This window comes from Danio rerio, chromosome 4, assembly GCF_049306965.1.
Source record: "Danio rerio strain Tuebingen ecotype United States chromosome 4, GRCz12tu, whole genome shotgun sequence".
In the NCBI taxonomy this organism is placed as follows: domain Eukaryota; kingdom Metazoa; phylum Chordata; class Actinopteri; order Cypriniformes; family Danionidae; genus Danio; species Danio rerio.
In genome coordinates, this window is record NC_133179.1 from 65,853,520 (window position 1) to 65,870,990 (window position 17,471).

Consider the following 17,471-nt stretch of genomic DNA (forward strand, 5'->3'; position numbering starts at 1 on the left):
TAAGGTAAGCTGCAGGACTCCACAAACCTAGTTGCACTCCCAGCGACTCGATTTATAACTAAACAACTGAGTCTCCGACATACACGCATCATACGTTTATAAATGGTAATTATAAAAATAAAATTAGGTTAAAAAAAAAAAAGAAAAAACAAGATAGCGTTAGCAGTTTTAAGTGAAACTAGCTAAAATGAGGGAAAAAAATTGTCCATCTGTCCTTACAGTATTATATTGCAAAGCAAAAATAGCAGTCTGTGAGTGACCGTCCGCTGTTTAATATTAATAATGCCCTCTCGTGTTGAAGTGTGCATTTTAACGATAAAGAAAAGTAAAAAGATTAATGATGATGATTAAAATAAAGTGAAGTAGATGACCTCGTAACTTTCTGAAGTATTTAGGAACGAATTGGGAACAGCAAAAGTCACTTTCCAGCAGCTGCGGGCGTGTTAATTTGCCGTTCATAGAAGGCTTCGGCATCTGGAGCTGAATCAAAGGTGAGAGTTTCCCCGTCATAAGTAAGACGCAGACGGGCAGGGTAAAGAAGTCTGAAACGAATCCCTTTTTGATAGAGCTTCGTTTTGACATTCTTGAAAGCAGCGCGCTTCCTGCTGAGAGCTGCGCTCAGGTCAGGGTAAAATCTGATGGTTTTCCCTCGGTATTGCAGCTCGTGTTGTCTGGCCCACTGCAAGGTTCGTTCCTTCTCTTGGTAACGATGAAAACAGACGATGATGGGCCTTGGAGGTTGTCCATCTCTGGGTTTAGGCGCAAGCGCTCGATGTGCCCTTTCCAGTTCGGGTGGTTTCTCAAACACCTGCTCTCCCAGCACGTCTTTTAGTAGATCCGAAGTAAACTTGATCATGTCTGTTCCGCTTTCGCTGTCTTCGGGGACGTTTATAATCCGGAGGTTTGCCCTGCGTGAACGATTTTCCAGGTCATCTAGACGATCTAACAGCGTTTCGTTCGATGCTTTCAGCGCTGCGATGTCCGCCTCAGCTCTATTGAGAGCCTCAAAGTTTTCCCCGGCAGTTGTTTCCACAGTAGTGAGGCGTTTTCCGAGCGTGTCAACAGTTTCTTTAAACAATTCAATAGAATGTTGAATTGGTGCAAGGGAAGATTTGATTAGAGCACTCATATCGTCTTTGAGGTTTTCGCGTTGTTTTTCCAACTCCGATGTCAGTTTATTTAGAGAAAGTTCCTCCGTCTCCGAGTCACCCATCGCCATTTTAGCCAGCTTGCTGCTTATCGAAGTTTTCTTCGGATCTTGGTCAGCTTTCGTTTTGGAACCCGGCATTTTGCATCCACGTCTGCTTAAAAGTCACCAGTTTCAACCTAATGTGTTAAGAAGATTATTAAACTGATATTTAAGGTAAAGTTGTCAGGAGGCTCATACGCACGCGACCGTTCTCTACATTGCTCGAACCGGAAGTCCTCAGCTAAGAGTTTTTTAATGTTAATATAGATTAAGGGTAAATCTGTTCAAAAATAAAGAGTTTGCATCATCCATAAGAGATAATGAAATCAATCTCTTAATATCTTCTTCTTGTCTTAATGGGTAAAAAAAAAGTTAAATTAATTGGGTAATGCTTTACTTTAAAGGGGGTTCATAAGACTGTCATGAAAGCTTTATAGTCATGACATGACTTATATAACAAAGCTGTTTTTAAATAGCTTTCATTGAAGGATGCCCATATGACTGCAGAAGAGAACTGCTTCGACAACTCTCTGATGAGGTGTGTTTATTAGTATTATTATTATTATTATTAGTAGTAGTAGTAGTTGTTGTTGTTGCTGTAGTAATGCATTTAATTGTAATTATTTAACTTAGTGTGTGTCCTAATTTATGAACATATGCAATAGTGTAACATTGTGGGGACCAGAGGCATGTTAGAGAAGCTGTGAAACACACTTAGTCCTCAATACACACACAGTACGGTCTGACATAGTGGGGACCGGGAGCCCTGAGTACTACTGTCTAATTATTATTTTTTGTTTTTTATATTCAGCTTTTATTGAAGTATGACCAAATGACGAGAAGAAGAGAACTGCTCTGCTCCAGTAGGAGACCCACAACCCTCTGATGAGGTGTGTTTAAATTTAATAATAATAATTATTATTATTATTATTATTATTAGTAGTAGTAGTAGTAGTTGTTGTTGTTGTAGTAGTAGTGCATTTAATTGTAATTATTTAACTTAATCAAAATCTAGAAATGAAACAGAGTGTGTGTCCTAATTGGTGAACGTATGCACTAGTGTAACATTGTGGGGACCAGAGGCATGTTAGAGAAGCTGTAAAATACACTTAGTCCTGAATACACACACAGTAAGGTCTGACATAGTGGGGACCGGAACCCTTGAGTACTGCTGTCTAACTAATATATATATATATTTTTTTTCAGCTTATATTGAAAGTTGACCATATGACAGAGGAAGAGAACTGCTCTGCTCCAGTACGAGACTCACAACTCTGATGAGGTGTGTTTATTATTGTTGTTGTTGTTATTATTATTAGTAATAGTAGTAGTAGTAGTAGTAGTAGTAGTAGTAGTAGTAGCAGTAGTTGTTGTTGTAGTAGTGGTGCATTTAATTGTAATTATTTAACTTAATCAAAATCTAGAAATGAAACAGAGTGTGTGTCCTAATGTATGAACATATGCACTAGTGTAACATTGTGGGGACCAGAGGCATGTTAGAGAAGCTGGGAAACACACTTAGTCCTGAATACACACACAGTAAGGCCTGACATAGTGGGGACCGGAACCCTTGAGTACTGCTGTCTAACTAATATATATATATATTTTTTTTTTCAGCTTATATTGAAAGTTGACCATATGACAGAGGAAGAGAACTGCTCTGCTCCAGTACGAGACCCACAAATCTCTGATGAGGTGTGTTTAATGTTGTTGTTATTATTATTATTATTAGTAGTAGTAGTAGTAGTTGTTGTCGTAGTAGTGGTGCATTTAATTGTAATTATTTAACTTAATCAAAATCTAGAAATGAAACAGAGTGTGTGTCCTAATTGGTGAACCCATGCACTAGTGTAACATTGTGGGGACCAGAGGCATGTTAGAGAAGCTGGGAAACACACTTAGTCCTGAATACACACACAGTTCGGTCTGACATAGTGGGGACCGGAACCCTTGAGTACTGCTGTCTAACTAATATAAATTTTTTTATATTCAGCTTATATTGAAAGTTGACCATATGACAGAGGAAGAGAACTGCTCTGCTCCAGTACGAGACTCACAACTCTGATGAGGTGTGTTTATTATTGTTGTTGTTGTTATTATTATTAGTAATAGTAGTAGTAGTAGTAGTAGTAGTAGTAGTAGTAGTAGTAGTAGCAGTAGTTGTTGTTGTAGTAGTGGTGCATTTAATTGTAATTATTTAACTTAATCAAAATCTAGAAATGAAACAGAGTGTGTGTCCTAATGTATGAACATATGCACTAGTGTAACATTGTGGGGACCAGAGGCATGTTAGAGAAGCTGTGAAACACACTTAGTCCTGAATACACACACAGTAAGGTCTGACATAGTGGGGACCGGAACCCTTGAGTACTGCTGTCTAAGTAATATATATATTTTTTATATTCAGGTTTGCTGAAGTATGACCATATCACAGAAGGAGAGAACAGCTCTGCTCCAGTATGAGACCCACAACTCTCTTATGAGGTGTGTTTATTAATATTGTTGTTGTTGTTGTTGTTGTTATTATTACTAGTTGTTGTAGTAGTAGTAGTTGTTGTTGTAGTAGTGGTGCATTTAATTGTAATTATTTAACTTAATCAAAATATAGAAATGAAACAGAGTGTGTGTCCTAATTGGTGAACGTATGCACTAGTGTAACAATGTGGGGACCAGAGGCATGTTAGAGAAGCTGTAAAATACACTTAGTCCTGAATACACACACAGTAAGGTCTGACATAGTGGGGACCGGGACCCTTGAGTACTGCTGTCTAACTAATATATATTTTTTATTTTTTTTATTCAGCTTTTATTGAAGGATGACCATATGACAGAGGAAGAGAACTGCTCTGCTCCAGTACGTGACCCACAACTCTGATGAGGTGTGTTTATTATTGTTGTTGTTATTATTATTATTAGTAGTAGTTGTTGTTGTAGTAGTAGTTGTTGTTGTAGTAGTAGTTGTTGTCGTAGTAGTGGTGCATTTCATTGTAATTATTTAACTTAATCAAAATATAGAAATGAAACAGAGTGTGTGTCCTAATTTTTGAATGTATGCACTAGTGTAACATTGTGGGGACCAGAGGCATGTTAGAGAAGCTGTGAAACACACTTAGTCCTGAATACACACACAGTAAGGCCTGACATAGTGGAGACCGCGAACCTTGAGTACTGCTGTCTATGTCTGATAATATTTTTTTCTTCTGGAAAAAGTCTTATTTGTTTTATTTTGACTAGAATAAAAACAGTTTAAATTTTTTTAAACACCATTTAAGGGACAAAATTATTAGCCTCTTTAAGCTATATTTTTTTCTCGATAATCTACAGAACAAACCATCATTATACAATAACTTGACTAATTACCCTAACCTGCCTAGTTAACCTAATTACCCTAGTTAAGCCTTTAAATTTCACTTTAAGCTGTATAGAAGTGTCTTAAAGAATATCTAGTCTAATATTATTTACTGTCGTCATGGCAAAGATTAAATAAGTCCATTATTAGAAATGATTATTAGAAATAGTTATTAAAACTATTATGTTTAGAAATGTGTTGAAAAAAATCTTCTCTCCGTTAAACAGAAATTGGGGAAATAATAAACAAGCTGTCTAATAATTCAGGGGGGCTAATAATGCCGACTTCAACTGTATATAAAGAGTTTCATTGCAGAACGAGATATATCCATTTAAAAAAATGTTGGTTATTTTGACATTATTTTTCAGGACATTAACAGTCAAGTTCATTCACAATTTCTGTACATTAAACTATAACTTGAGCTCAGTGAAAGCCAGGAACACAATATTTTCAAATCCAGGATATTTTTTATTTAATTTTATATCTATAATTAAGTAAAAAAACATGCCAAAATGCTACATATTAATCCAACCCACATTGTCAAACATCTTAAATTGGTTAAAAAAAAACTATACACCATAAATATATGGAATAATATATGCAAAGATTGATTAATAATAATAAGATTCTAAGTTAGATTTGGCCAGAATGTACACAACATAACATAACTTTTTTTTTTTTTTTTTTTGCAAAACGCTACATCCACCTTAGGCTATATTATACTACATTAATACCATTACCAAAAGCTAGTGAATCAATGTTTTGTTTGATAAGTAAGATTAAGTTAGTTAGATAAATGACCTTTAGCTTGGTACAGAAAGAGTGGAGGGCGGCTCCTTCCACACCGCTGCAGAAAACCAAACCTGTATGATTAGAGCGGGCGGAGCTGAGTCCGTGACACAAACTTGCCTCGCTATGTCATATTTAATTAATTATTTCACTGTAATAATAATAATAATAGCTTATTTATTTGGTTGTGAAAAAGCTAAACCGTTTTCTCCATAACAACATGTGCCCTTTAAGTTCCTTTGTAATAAATCAACAACAACAAGAATTAATTATAAATAATAGGTGCAACCGCATAAATAAATCTTCAGATAGGCTACTCAGCTACATGTAAGAAATTATTTAAAAAATAAACTTATAAAGGACACTTGGAAATGTCGCCTTGCAGACAGGTATCTTGTGATGGGGAGTAGGAAAAAAGGCGCTCCTAGGCCTTCTCTTGACATCAGCGGAGACTCGTTCCCTGCTGCATTTGTGTATTGTTGACGCAGAAGTATCTTATTCTGGTCCACTTTTGTGGCCTTTTTATACATTTTTGTGAAGTTGAAGACTTCATCTTCTATCGCTAAATCAATGAGCAAACTCTGAGCACTTCACCGGCGATGACCCTCTTCCCAGGGGATGCTAAGCTCGCGCCGCATCCTGAACGTTCTCTAACTGTTATATCGCACTTTGTAAAGAAACTGGTCTGACGGATATTGCGTTTTGTGAAAAAAAAATACGTTTTGTACTTGGCCTAAAATGTGCATTCTTAAATGTTATTAATGGCAGCAATTCACACATAGATTAAGGTACATCTGAACAGTGATTTCCAATAATAAAATCCAAATGTCAAAAAATGCCGTTTATCGCATTTTGCAACCAAACTCTTCATATGTATGTGAGTTATGACTGTATGACTGCAGAAGAGAACTGCTCTGTTCCCACAACTCAGTTTTTCTGGGACTTGAAAACAGACGCTCGGCAGATTTTAAAGGGTGGAATCTTGATCAAATCGTGGGTTTACACACAAACATGTAATACAGTGCCAGATTTTCTGGATGTTATATACACATTTGTATTTGCAAACATATACCATATTGTTTTAAATGATGTATTTTTGTGTGGGTTTTTACATTCAGAGAAAGTTACAGTGGATCGTGATTTTGGAGGAGGTGAAGTCCAATCTAAAAGGTAAAAATATTATTTATTTTTCTGATCAGAATTTTTCTTTTTTCAGAATGTTAATTTTTATCATGATATGTATGTGCTATGTTTGAAAACTATATTTAAGCTACCATCACACGATTTTACCCATTAAAAAGAACAACACAAAATCAAAAAAATATTTTGGTAAGCTTTCTGCAGAGAAGTCAACTCTCAGACTTGATTTTTACTTTCAGAGTCCCCTCAAGTATCGTCACCATGGTACAGTGTCTGTGAAGATAGTGAAGCAGACCCAGCATTCACAAAAAAGAGAGGTATGATCATTAAAGTTAATTTGTGACTGACTTGTGTTATTGTACAAGTCCAAATGCACAAGCTCATTTACATAACATGTAGGGTAAAACAGGACAGAAGCACATTACTTCCATGATGATTTCAGTACAGTTGCACTTGATGTCTCATTTCATGTTAGTTAAACAATATTGCTAAATACTTTGGAAAAATATACTAATTGCATATCTGGTTACACTTTATTTTGATAATCTACTACTACTACTAACTACAAGTAACTGCAACTACTTGTCAACTAACAGCCATTAGACTGTCTGTTAGAATCAACACTGCTAATGCTCTACTAAATTTATATAAGAGTTAGTCATATTGTACTAATTTTGAGCGTAACCTAACAGTCTGCTGTACTATTTACTGAGACCAATGAGAGTCAGTTTTATTGAGGTAACCTTAACTGTCAGCTAATACTCTACACTCTAAAATTAATAAAAATAAGTAATAATAATTAAATTAGCAGTTTTTCATAATTTGTGATTCATGTTTTTATGAAATCTGTTTGTTTCTGCTTTTGAATTGCATTATGGGATCTTGATCTTTCTTCCAACAACTTTTAATCTTAAAAAGTAAAAAAAAAAGTGACTTTTTGTTTGGGTTGTTGTTGTATATTATGCTACAGAAACCTTGTAATAAACTGCCGGTACATTTTCTGTTATTCTAAAGACTTATTTATCTCTATATATTATTTCTTATACATTATATTATTTCAAACTACTAAAATGTCAGTAAAAGTCACTTTGTTAAACTGTAGAGTTGAATTTTCAACATCAAAAGTGCACAGAGCAGAGATCAACATCCCATAATGCAATTCACCACCAAAAAAAAAAAAAAAACACTTTTAAATCACAAAATACAGGAACTGGTAATGAACAGATATGTGTTACAGTGTAGTGTTTTGAGCTAAACTTGAGCTAACAGTCTGCTAATACTTTACTGCAGTGGTTCTCAAACTTTTTTCATCAAGTACCACCTCAGAAAAAAATTGTCTCTCCAAGTACCACCAAAAATGAGCAGTATTGAAATACAGTAGCGTAGTAGGCTCAGTAAAGCGGCTACAACTCTGCTCAGATAAAAAAACGTGGCAGATTACCTCAGAAATATAGGCTATATGTCATATATGGCATATTATATACATCATTTTTGATAAATTTTAAAATATATGTAGCATGTACATGACATATTTCATTCCTCCGCGTACCACTAGAAGGAAGCCCGCGTACCACTAGTGGTACACGTACCACAGTTTGAGAACCACTGCTCTACTGATAATCAGATGAGCGTTAGTCTTATTGAACATTCTAACAGTATGCAAATACTCTAATACATAATACTTTACGGTGAGATAATTAACGTAGTTGCAGAGTTACGCATAGTTAGAAGAATGTCTAAACTGGACTATGGAATAAAGTGTAACCCCATTAACCAGTTTTGAATTTAATAGTAAGTATTTTTTTAATCCATCTCCATCTTAAGTATTTTTAATAATAGGCAAGACATTTTTTTCTAGCATTTTCTATCACAATATTAAACTAACATAACAGCACATGTTGTAAAAATGACTGAACATTTATGCAACTAAAACCACTTTTTTATATTTTAACCACCCATAGGTCCCATAAAGAGAAGATCCTGGAGCAAACAGGAAGTACATGCTGTGGTGAAAGCTGAACCATTGGCTCTAAAAACCAGAGATTGGTCAGCTTTGGATTTTTATATTAAAAACTGAATCTCGACTCTGAATAACACTTTCATAGTAACTGCACACTATACATCATTAGTTTAGCACTAACTCTACATAAATAGACTTAGGAAGCAGTTTATAAATACAGCTTCAAACGCTGCATTCTTGACTTGACTAAATTGTATTTTCATGCTTTGTTACTGATTCATTTTTCATTACTATATTATGTATTGCATTATTTACAAACTATTTGTATATAAGAGTAGTTGGTGGTTTTTAAGATAATTCAGAATGAGTTAATAAATGATTAATAAACTATTCAAATGAACATTTATACATGTTATATTCAGGCATATAGTAATTGTAACCATGTGTGTTAGTAAATGCTATAATAACACAACTTCATGCAGTTTTGTGACCTAAGGACTGTTTATAGTTGATAAATACCTTATAAATGACAATTTAGGGCTCAGTATCTAATGAACAATAAATCTTTGCAATCTTATTAAAAAAATTCTGTACTCAACTTCATGCAGTTTTGTGATCTAATCTAAAGCGAGGGCTATTCATGCTTTATAAATCCATTATAAATGACAATATAAGGCTCAGTTACATTATATAGAGGAAAAATTACTATTAATTTCTACTTATTACAAGATGCTCAAATGAAACTGTATCAAATGAAAAGTAAATCATTGCAATCTTGTCTAAATATAAAATTGCTTTACACGTAATGTATTGTTAAATTATTATATTGTTGTTTTATCAAATGATGTTGTATTTCGACACTCCTGTTATTCAGCAATGTTTAAAATTTACAGTAATTGTATTTGTTTAGGTACGATTGCAAATACTTATTGTTTATTTGATACTGAGCCTGGCAACGCAGTGGCACAGTAGGTAGTGCTGTCACCTCACAGCAAGAAGGTCGCTGGTTCGAGCCCTGGCTGGGTCAGTTGGCATTTCTGTGTAAAGTTTGCATGTTCTCCCTGTGTTAGTGTGGGTTTCCTCCAGGTGCTCCTACATGCGGTACAGGTGAATTGGGTAGCCTAAAATAGTCCGTAGTAAATGAGTGTGTATGTGTAAGGATGTGTCCCAGGGATGGGTTTCAGCTGGAGGGGCATCTGCTGCATAAAAACGTGCTGGATAAGTTGGTGGTTCAATCCGCTGTTGCGACCCCGGATTAATAAAGAGAGAAAACCAAAATGAAAATAAATGAATAAATGAATGATTCTGAGCCTTTAATTGTCATTTATAAGGGATTTATAAAGCATCAATAGTCCTCTCTTTAGATTAGATCACAAAACTGCATGAAGTTGAGTTAATAAAGCATTATTTAACATGCAGAAAAACGTATTATATGCAGGGCTCCAAACCGGTTCAAGGAACGGAAACGAAAAACAGAATCAAATGACATTTTTCAGGAACAGAAACGAAAACCGAAAAAAAAGGTCAACTTTAATCGTTCTGAACAGAAACGTTTACAGTTAAACGGTTAATAATGTTATTTTATCATTCTCTTTATTATATGAATTTGGGAGACAAAAAGCATTAATTTAAAGCATGTGAACAAATGCGACGGTGACGCTCGTTTTTATATAAACTATAAATGTCTGGCCGTGATGCGTATTTAGGCCTATGCCAGTCTATAAAAAGATAATGTAGCATAAAACACTTCAAAATTTTAGAGAACGTAATAAAGTTTACACAACCAATGTTTGGTCTTAATAACCTGCCCATAATTAAACGTCATGTAGCCTACTTTTTGATTACTTGACCAGCGGATTAATGGCAGCACCAGCGGATAAACGAGATCTGAGCATAATAGGTATGACCAATATGTGCATAACCAATATGCAAAGTCAAGAGAGTGCACGACTGTCTAAAAAAGGGTAACGTAGCCTAAACTGCGCACACTTGATTATGTAATGTGTGAAATCGTGGACGCATCTCAAAGAGCAAAGCATAACTTATTAAATGCCCATGCTTAATCAGTCATCGATAAGGTCTATCGGTTTTAAAGGGTTACCGACAATAAATCAATCGAGTAATCGTTAGCATCCCTAGTTTAATCAATGAATGTGTTAAATTTTATATTTATATTAAAGATGAATAAGGCAAGAATATGATAATGATACTTTTTAGATTTTTACACCTACAAAAATATCTTGTGGTAGTGCACTTGTTTAATAAAACTCTTTGTATATAGGTTATCTGTAAAAAACGCAATCAGAGCCAATGACATGTAGAAGTAGTGTTGCCTAAACGGCTATTAAATTTCTAATAAAATTAAAACCAAAGTATAACTCATTGCATTTTTCGTTTGATAAAAATATACAGAAACGAAATAAAATCATAAGGATGCTAGTTTGTAATTTATGTTAATAATAATAAAATGACATGCTTAGACTATAAGCTTAACGGCTATACGCTGCCAATAGGCCATTAATAAATATTATTTTACTTTGTACTGGATTATAATGTATATTTTACAATAAAAACTAAATATAGCATGTCTTACTGTCATTTAAAACAAGTAATTCAAAATACACATCAGAAGTGTAGACCTGCAGTGTGTAAACTAAATACAGGGGGTGTTGGTCAATCAATAGCCTACAGCACATAATTGAACTAATTATGATGCTAACTGTAATTTAGCTCTTAATATAGGCCTACGATATATTTTCTGGTGTTTAATTTTGCATGGGCAAATAGCAGTATAGCCTAAAGTAAATTTTTTAAAAAGATTTATCATTTACCCTACCTGCAGCACATGTGAGAGGTGGATCTGCAGCAAATTCACTTACACACTAGGCTATATCTATTTAATTTATAACAATGTAAACTTGACGTCACAGGCCGTTCATCTTTGAACGCAAAAGGCATTTTTAAGTGTCCTAACTTGTCTGCTGCTGCATAATGGGATGTTTCTTTACAAAACTGTAAAAGTGCGCTTTAGCATGTCAAAATGAAAGCAAACGTTCAAAAGAGTTCTGTGTTTTGTCAATTTTACTAATATTAATAATAATGGATATAATAAATTTAAATAATAATTGCACTGTGCAGTGTACTAAATATTTTTATTCGGCTACATAACTGAAAAACTATTTCATAACAATTTTCATAATTTTTATTGCTATTTCATATTATACAACATCTAAATGTAGCGCCGGGCCTGCGCTCGATACCAAGGTGTGGGGCTGTGTGTAGCACCTTTAAACAGCTTGTCAATCAATAACCAAAAGCAAGTTCATATTATAAATATATCTTTAATGATACTTATTGAAAATTCATTTAATCTTACCCCTCGTATAGATTTTTTAGTTGCACCATTAAAAAACAGAGCACTCTAGAGCCCTGCAATACTTTGTAATTAAATAAAGTTTTTTTTTTTTTTTTTTTCTAGAAAACTGTTTTCGGAATATTTTGTCTATTAAGCAACGCAAGAACAGAACCGAAAAAATATAAATTCTGCTTAGAGTGAACCGATTGGATTTTCATTTTTTTTTTCTTTTTTTTTAGCCCTCATTATATGCCTGAATAGTAAATGTATAAATGTTCATTTATATAGTTTTTTAATCATTTATTTACTCATTCTTAATGATCTTAAAAAACACCAATTATTCTTAGACAGTTTGTAAATAATGCAATACTTCATTTAGTTATGAAAAATGAATTATAAACAAAGTATGAAAACACAAAAATTGAGCACATTACACATGCTTATAAGTCAACAATAGAGCATCTAGCTGTGTTTATAAACTGCTTACTATTAATGTAGAGTTAATGCTTAACAAATGATGTCTATTTGGAGTTTTGGTTGCTTGGTTATATGATGAAGGTCTCTGTGCATTTGTGGGGTTCAGTTCTTTATTAATATATTTTTAAATATTTTTAATGTTTTTTTTTTTTTTTCAAATAGTTACAATACGACAGAAACAGAAATAGAACATACTGGTGGGTTTTAAGAGTTTACCCAAAAATGTACATTATATTATTAATTACCCTCATCTCACTCTAACCCCCTGAGACCTTCATTCATCTTCAGACTCAAAGGAAGATAACTTAGAAGAAGTGCAAGAACTCCTCATCCTCCATAGACAGCAAGGGATTGAACCAATATGAAGGAGAGGAATTAATAACAGAATCTTCATTTTGGGGTGAACTAACCATTTAATATTGTTTGCTATTGCACTTAACTAAATGTGTATGCAGACATGGAAGAGTTATGTGGAAGCTTGTTATACCCAATGAGAACTGCTTTTAGACATGCAAGAGAGTTTCATGGATTTTGTGTTTACTGTTTTTTTGTGTTTAAAGGTTTTGTGGAAATTATTTATATTAAATATAACATTTATTAAATCTATTCTGGACCATTTCCTGTTTGGATCTTGAGGTTCCTTCTGTATTCAAATTACATTTTTTATAAACTGACCTGCTCTTCAAATGAAAATTCTAAAGTAGTTTACTGTCAAATTTGATTTACTTGATTGAGGTTTAAAATTTAATATTAGTAAGGGTGCTGATCTGATCCCCACGTTGCCTAAAAACCGGTAATGTGTGTGTAGACCTGGTCCTTACTTTGACTAAAAAACGGTAATGTGTGTGTAGACCTGGTCCTTACTTTGACTCAATACCGGTAATGTGTGTGTAGACCTGGTCCTTACTTTGACTCAATACCGGTAATGTGTGTGTAGACCTGGTCCTTACTTTGACTCAATACCAGTAATGTGTGTGTAGATCTGGTCCTTACTTTGACTCAATACCAGTAATGTGTGTGTAGACCTGGTCCTTACTTTGACTCAATACCAGTAATATGTGTGTAGATCTTGTCCTTACTTTGACTCAATACCAGTAATGTGTGTGTAGACCTGGTCCTTACTTTGACTCAATACCAGTAATGTGTGTGTAGACCTGGTCCTTACTTTGACTCAATACCGGTAATGTGTGTGTAGACCTGGTCCTTACTTTGACTCAATACCAGTAATGTGTGTGTAGATCTGGTCCTTACTTTGACTCAATACCGGTAATGTGTGTGTAGACCTGGTCCTTACTTTGACTCAATACCAGTAATGTGTGTGTAGATCTGGTCCTTACTTTGACTCAATACCGGTAATGTGTGTGTAGATCTGGTCCTTACTTTGACTCAATACCGGTAATGTGTGTGTAGATCTGGTCCTTACTTTGACTCAATACCAGTAATGTGTGTGTAGATCTGGTCCTTACTTTGACTCAATACCAGTAATGTGTGTGTAGACCTGGTCCTTACTTTGACTCAATACCGGTAGTGTGTGTGTAGACCTGGTCCCTACTTTGACTCAATACCGGTAATGTGTATCTGGAACTGGTCCTTACTTTGTCTCAAAACCAGTAAAGTGTGTGTAGAATTGGTCCCCACTTTGTCTAAAAATCGGTTGTGTATGTGGCGGACCCCACTTCTACACAAAACCTGAAATGTCCCCACAAGTGACCACTGTGTCAGGTCTAAAAAAAAATTTGCGGAATATCCAAAATCTGAAGTGATTTTATGAAATAGTTTGTGTTTTTGTGTGGCAAACTATTTTTTTTTATGTCTCTAACATCATCAGAAAGGGCGGTCCTCATTACGTAACCACCGTGACAGGTGACCCCCACAATGCACAAAAACAAGTATGTGTGTGTGTGTGTGTGTGAGAGAGAGAGAGAGAGAGTGTGCGCATTTGTGTGTGTGTGAGCGTGTATGTGCGCATATGTGTGTGTGTGTGTGCGTGCATGTGTTCACTGCTGTGTGTGTGTGTGTGTGTGTAGTGTGAGAGTGTCTATGTTTGTGTGTGTGAGAGTTTGTGTGTGTGTGTGTGTGTGTGTGTGTGTGTGCGCATGTGTTCACTGCTGTGTGTGTGTGTAGTGTGAGAGTTTCTATGTTTGTGTGTGTGAGAGAGAGTGTGTTTGTGTGTGTGTGTATGTGTGTGTGTGTGTGTGTGAGAGAGAGAGAATTGCTTTAAATCTCTAAATCTCTTGATGGTGTTCATCATCTGTTCTGGTTCTTGTTGTGGTGAGCAGAGCAAGTTTTGCTTGAGCAGCTGAACAGTGAATGAGCCGCCATTTCAGTCTGTGTCTCTGACTATCGCCAGCTCCAGAAGAAACTTACACTGAGTCCAATTCTGTCCACATTTCAGGAAAACTCTGCTCCACATATCAAACTATTGTGTTCAGCGTCTACACTCCAGATAGCCATGATGATCCACAGTCTCTCCATGTGCACAGAAGAGACACTCGTCATGGACACTAGAGTGAACAACACATATGAAGCGTTCACTGCCACAATCCCCTGCAGAATCCTCCATTGTAAATCCCCAACACGTTTGGTCAATGGTGCTTTACACAAAACTCTCCACACTGCTTTCCCCCTACAGCATCATCACATATCCATTCCTTCTGTTCATCCGCCTTCGTCTTCTCTCTGATCCCGAATAATCCTCAGGATATCAGACGTGTGTTTGGACATGATGTGCACTCTTCAACAAGCAGCTGTTGTCTTTATTCTGCAGGCTGTTCGCTCTGGCAGTCGCTCAGATATGTGTGCGCTGGCCTATAATAAACAGCAGAGTTCTTCTGCAGTCGGGTGATGTGCTCCATCAGGCACAGTCATCTCAATAGTGTCCTGTAGTGTGCTGTACCCGATGTGTTCAGATCTTGTAGTGTGCGCACGTTTAAGAGTTGAGAGAATATAAGGCTCATTCCTGGCGTTGGCTAATAGTTCAGCTTGAGCAAACTCATGTTTAAAAGTGTGTTGATGATATTGTTAAATAGCCGACATCATGAGGCACAATTGAAGCGTTCACAACATCATCTTTTCCCCCCTCAGCCATTAAAGCTTTATATTATTTTCTCTTTTATTCTTATTTGCACAGCCGCTATTCTCAACCCCGTAACGGACTAAACTGAGTTTAATAATAGGATTTCACAAAGCTTTTGCTGTAAAACCAACATTTCCCTGTTGCTCATGTGTGCCTCAAACCAGTTTAATGGCTAAAACATCACATTTCTGAGGAGTTTTAGATTCAGATGTGATTTAATTATAATTATACAACTTATGCATCTGTGCTCTCTTCATTTCTCTAAAAAAGCTTTAACTTTAGATGTCTTACCCAAACCACATGTTCACAATGTCAGGCTTAACATGGCGGCTGGTCCTCAGCAAGAAGTCTTTCTATGTTTAATTGTTTCTCTTAAACAATATGAACGTCACAGGGTGGAGAATACAGTGACGGGGGTGAAGACTGTAACAGGGTTGAGAAGACACTTTGATTTCAATGTTCATTTGCTTTAATTAATGTGAAATTAAATCTAAGACTAAACCTAAACACTTCTTTATTTCAATAAAGCATTTAGGCATTGATCACACTGAGATGACATTAAACTTCATTAAACCAAACTACAGTCAGAATTCAGAACAGTGAAGTGCTGCAAGAAACTGGAGCGTTAGTAACCTTTACAAATGCTGATAAAGGCCTGTGTATGGAACAAAATCAATGCCTAAAGTCTTGAATTAAAAAGCTTGTGGAATATCACAAACTGAAAAAAATAATACACCGTATTAACAAGTTCTTGCATTTTTATGACTTGAATTCCAGGGTTTGTATTTTTAGGTCCTGAATTTTAACATATCTGTTTATTTAAGCTGTGAATATTTCAACGAAAAATATTTCAAACACGTTTTCATACTTAAAAATTCAATAATTCATATTCAATTTTCAGATTTCACTTACAAAATATTCAATACCCTTTAAAAATACGATGTATAATATTCAAAAGGTCATTTTCAGTTCATTTTATTTCAGTTCAAATATTCGCTTCCATAAATTCAGTGGATCAAATTCGACTGTTAAAATTCAACATTACATCCGGGAACTGCAGGAGAAGCAATAGATTGCAGATTGAAGATCGCCAGCTGCTCTAGCTTTCACCAGCAGGAGGAGATGGAATAATGTAAGATTTTTAACCCAGTAAACAGGCGAGAAAAAGGCTAATAAAGGCAAAAAAGTAGCATTTAATTTTAATATCAATGCCTTGGACATTATAAATAATAAAAAGTATGAGTAAAATGAGTAAATGAGGGTTTAGTCATCTATATTTGCCCTTATGTAACGAAAGCCTGCTGGTGATCGCGTAAAGCTCACTCCTCGGATCCAGGGACAGACGTTGTTCTGCAATCTTATCGGAGCTTGTCTCCCATGCTGGCTCGTTACCTGCTCGGACCGGTGCGGTTACTTGCACATAAACCGTCTTTTGATGAATATGATGTTACACATTGTCTATCTTTATTGACTCTTTCTTCCATAGACGCTAAGTATTATATTGACAGCTAAAGAATATAAACGTAAGAGAAACAGGAGAGGAAATATTATAATAATAATAAAAAATAGATAAACATTGACAGGGCTAAGAACAATTACGAACAAAGATTTTCAAAACCAGAGAGATTTTATGAGAATGTCACAAAACATTTTTAACAAAAGTTTACTTGGAAAAGTTAAACAGAGAGTTAAGGTATGATTTAAGGTTGGTTATGGATGGGGCGTCTAATTTAAAATAATTTAACATGCGAATGCATTAAAGGAGCGTCTTCAGTTATTATTTAAACGCAGCTATGTCAGGATTGGGATAGGTTATAATTTCATTATTTAAATTATGATTGTTATTATTATTATTTTATGACATGTATTTGAGCTATTGCGCTTAAACAAGTCATCCGTGATTCTAAATTAATATTTCTATTTATCCTTTTGAGCTATCACTTTGCTATCGTCTTTCACTTCTTTTTTTCTAGTTTTTGGGGTTCTGCCACGGTATAGAAAATGTAAAAATATATTATAAATTTTTGATGAAAATTACTGTTTTATTCTAATTTAGCAGCAAAATTAGATCGGATGAATCCCAAAAAGATCACAAACTTGCACGTTTTTTGTTTTTTTTTCCCAGTTTTTTTTCCT

The 17,471-nt window shown here is 35.0% G+C and overlaps 1 protein-coding gene and 2 long non-coding RNA genes across 3 annotated transcripts in view; 2 read left to right on the plus strand and 1 right to left on the minus strand.

Annotated features, from left to right (window-relative positions):
- Window positions 1–17,471, minus strand: part of LOC100536192 (protein NLRC3-like) — a 122,228-nt gene that overhangs the window by 8,211 nt on the left and 96,546 nt on the right. The window lies entirely within an intron of this gene.
- LOC101882515 (uncharacterized) lies at window positions 1,610–2,476 on the plus strand. Its single transcript, XR_002458451.3, has 3 exons — window positions 1,610–1,727; window positions 2,001–2,079; window positions 2,396–2,476. It is a non-coding gene; the product is annotated as an uncharacterized lncRNA (long non-coding RNA).
- LOC110439510 (uncharacterized) lies at window positions 3,181–9,233 on the plus strand. The gene is made up of 6 exons (XR_011011015.2): window positions 3,181–3,258; window positions 3,597–3,673; window positions 3,993–4,068; window positions 6,446–6,497; window positions 6,707–6,784; window positions 8,429–9,233. It is a non-coding gene; the product is annotated as an uncharacterized lncRNA (long non-coding RNA).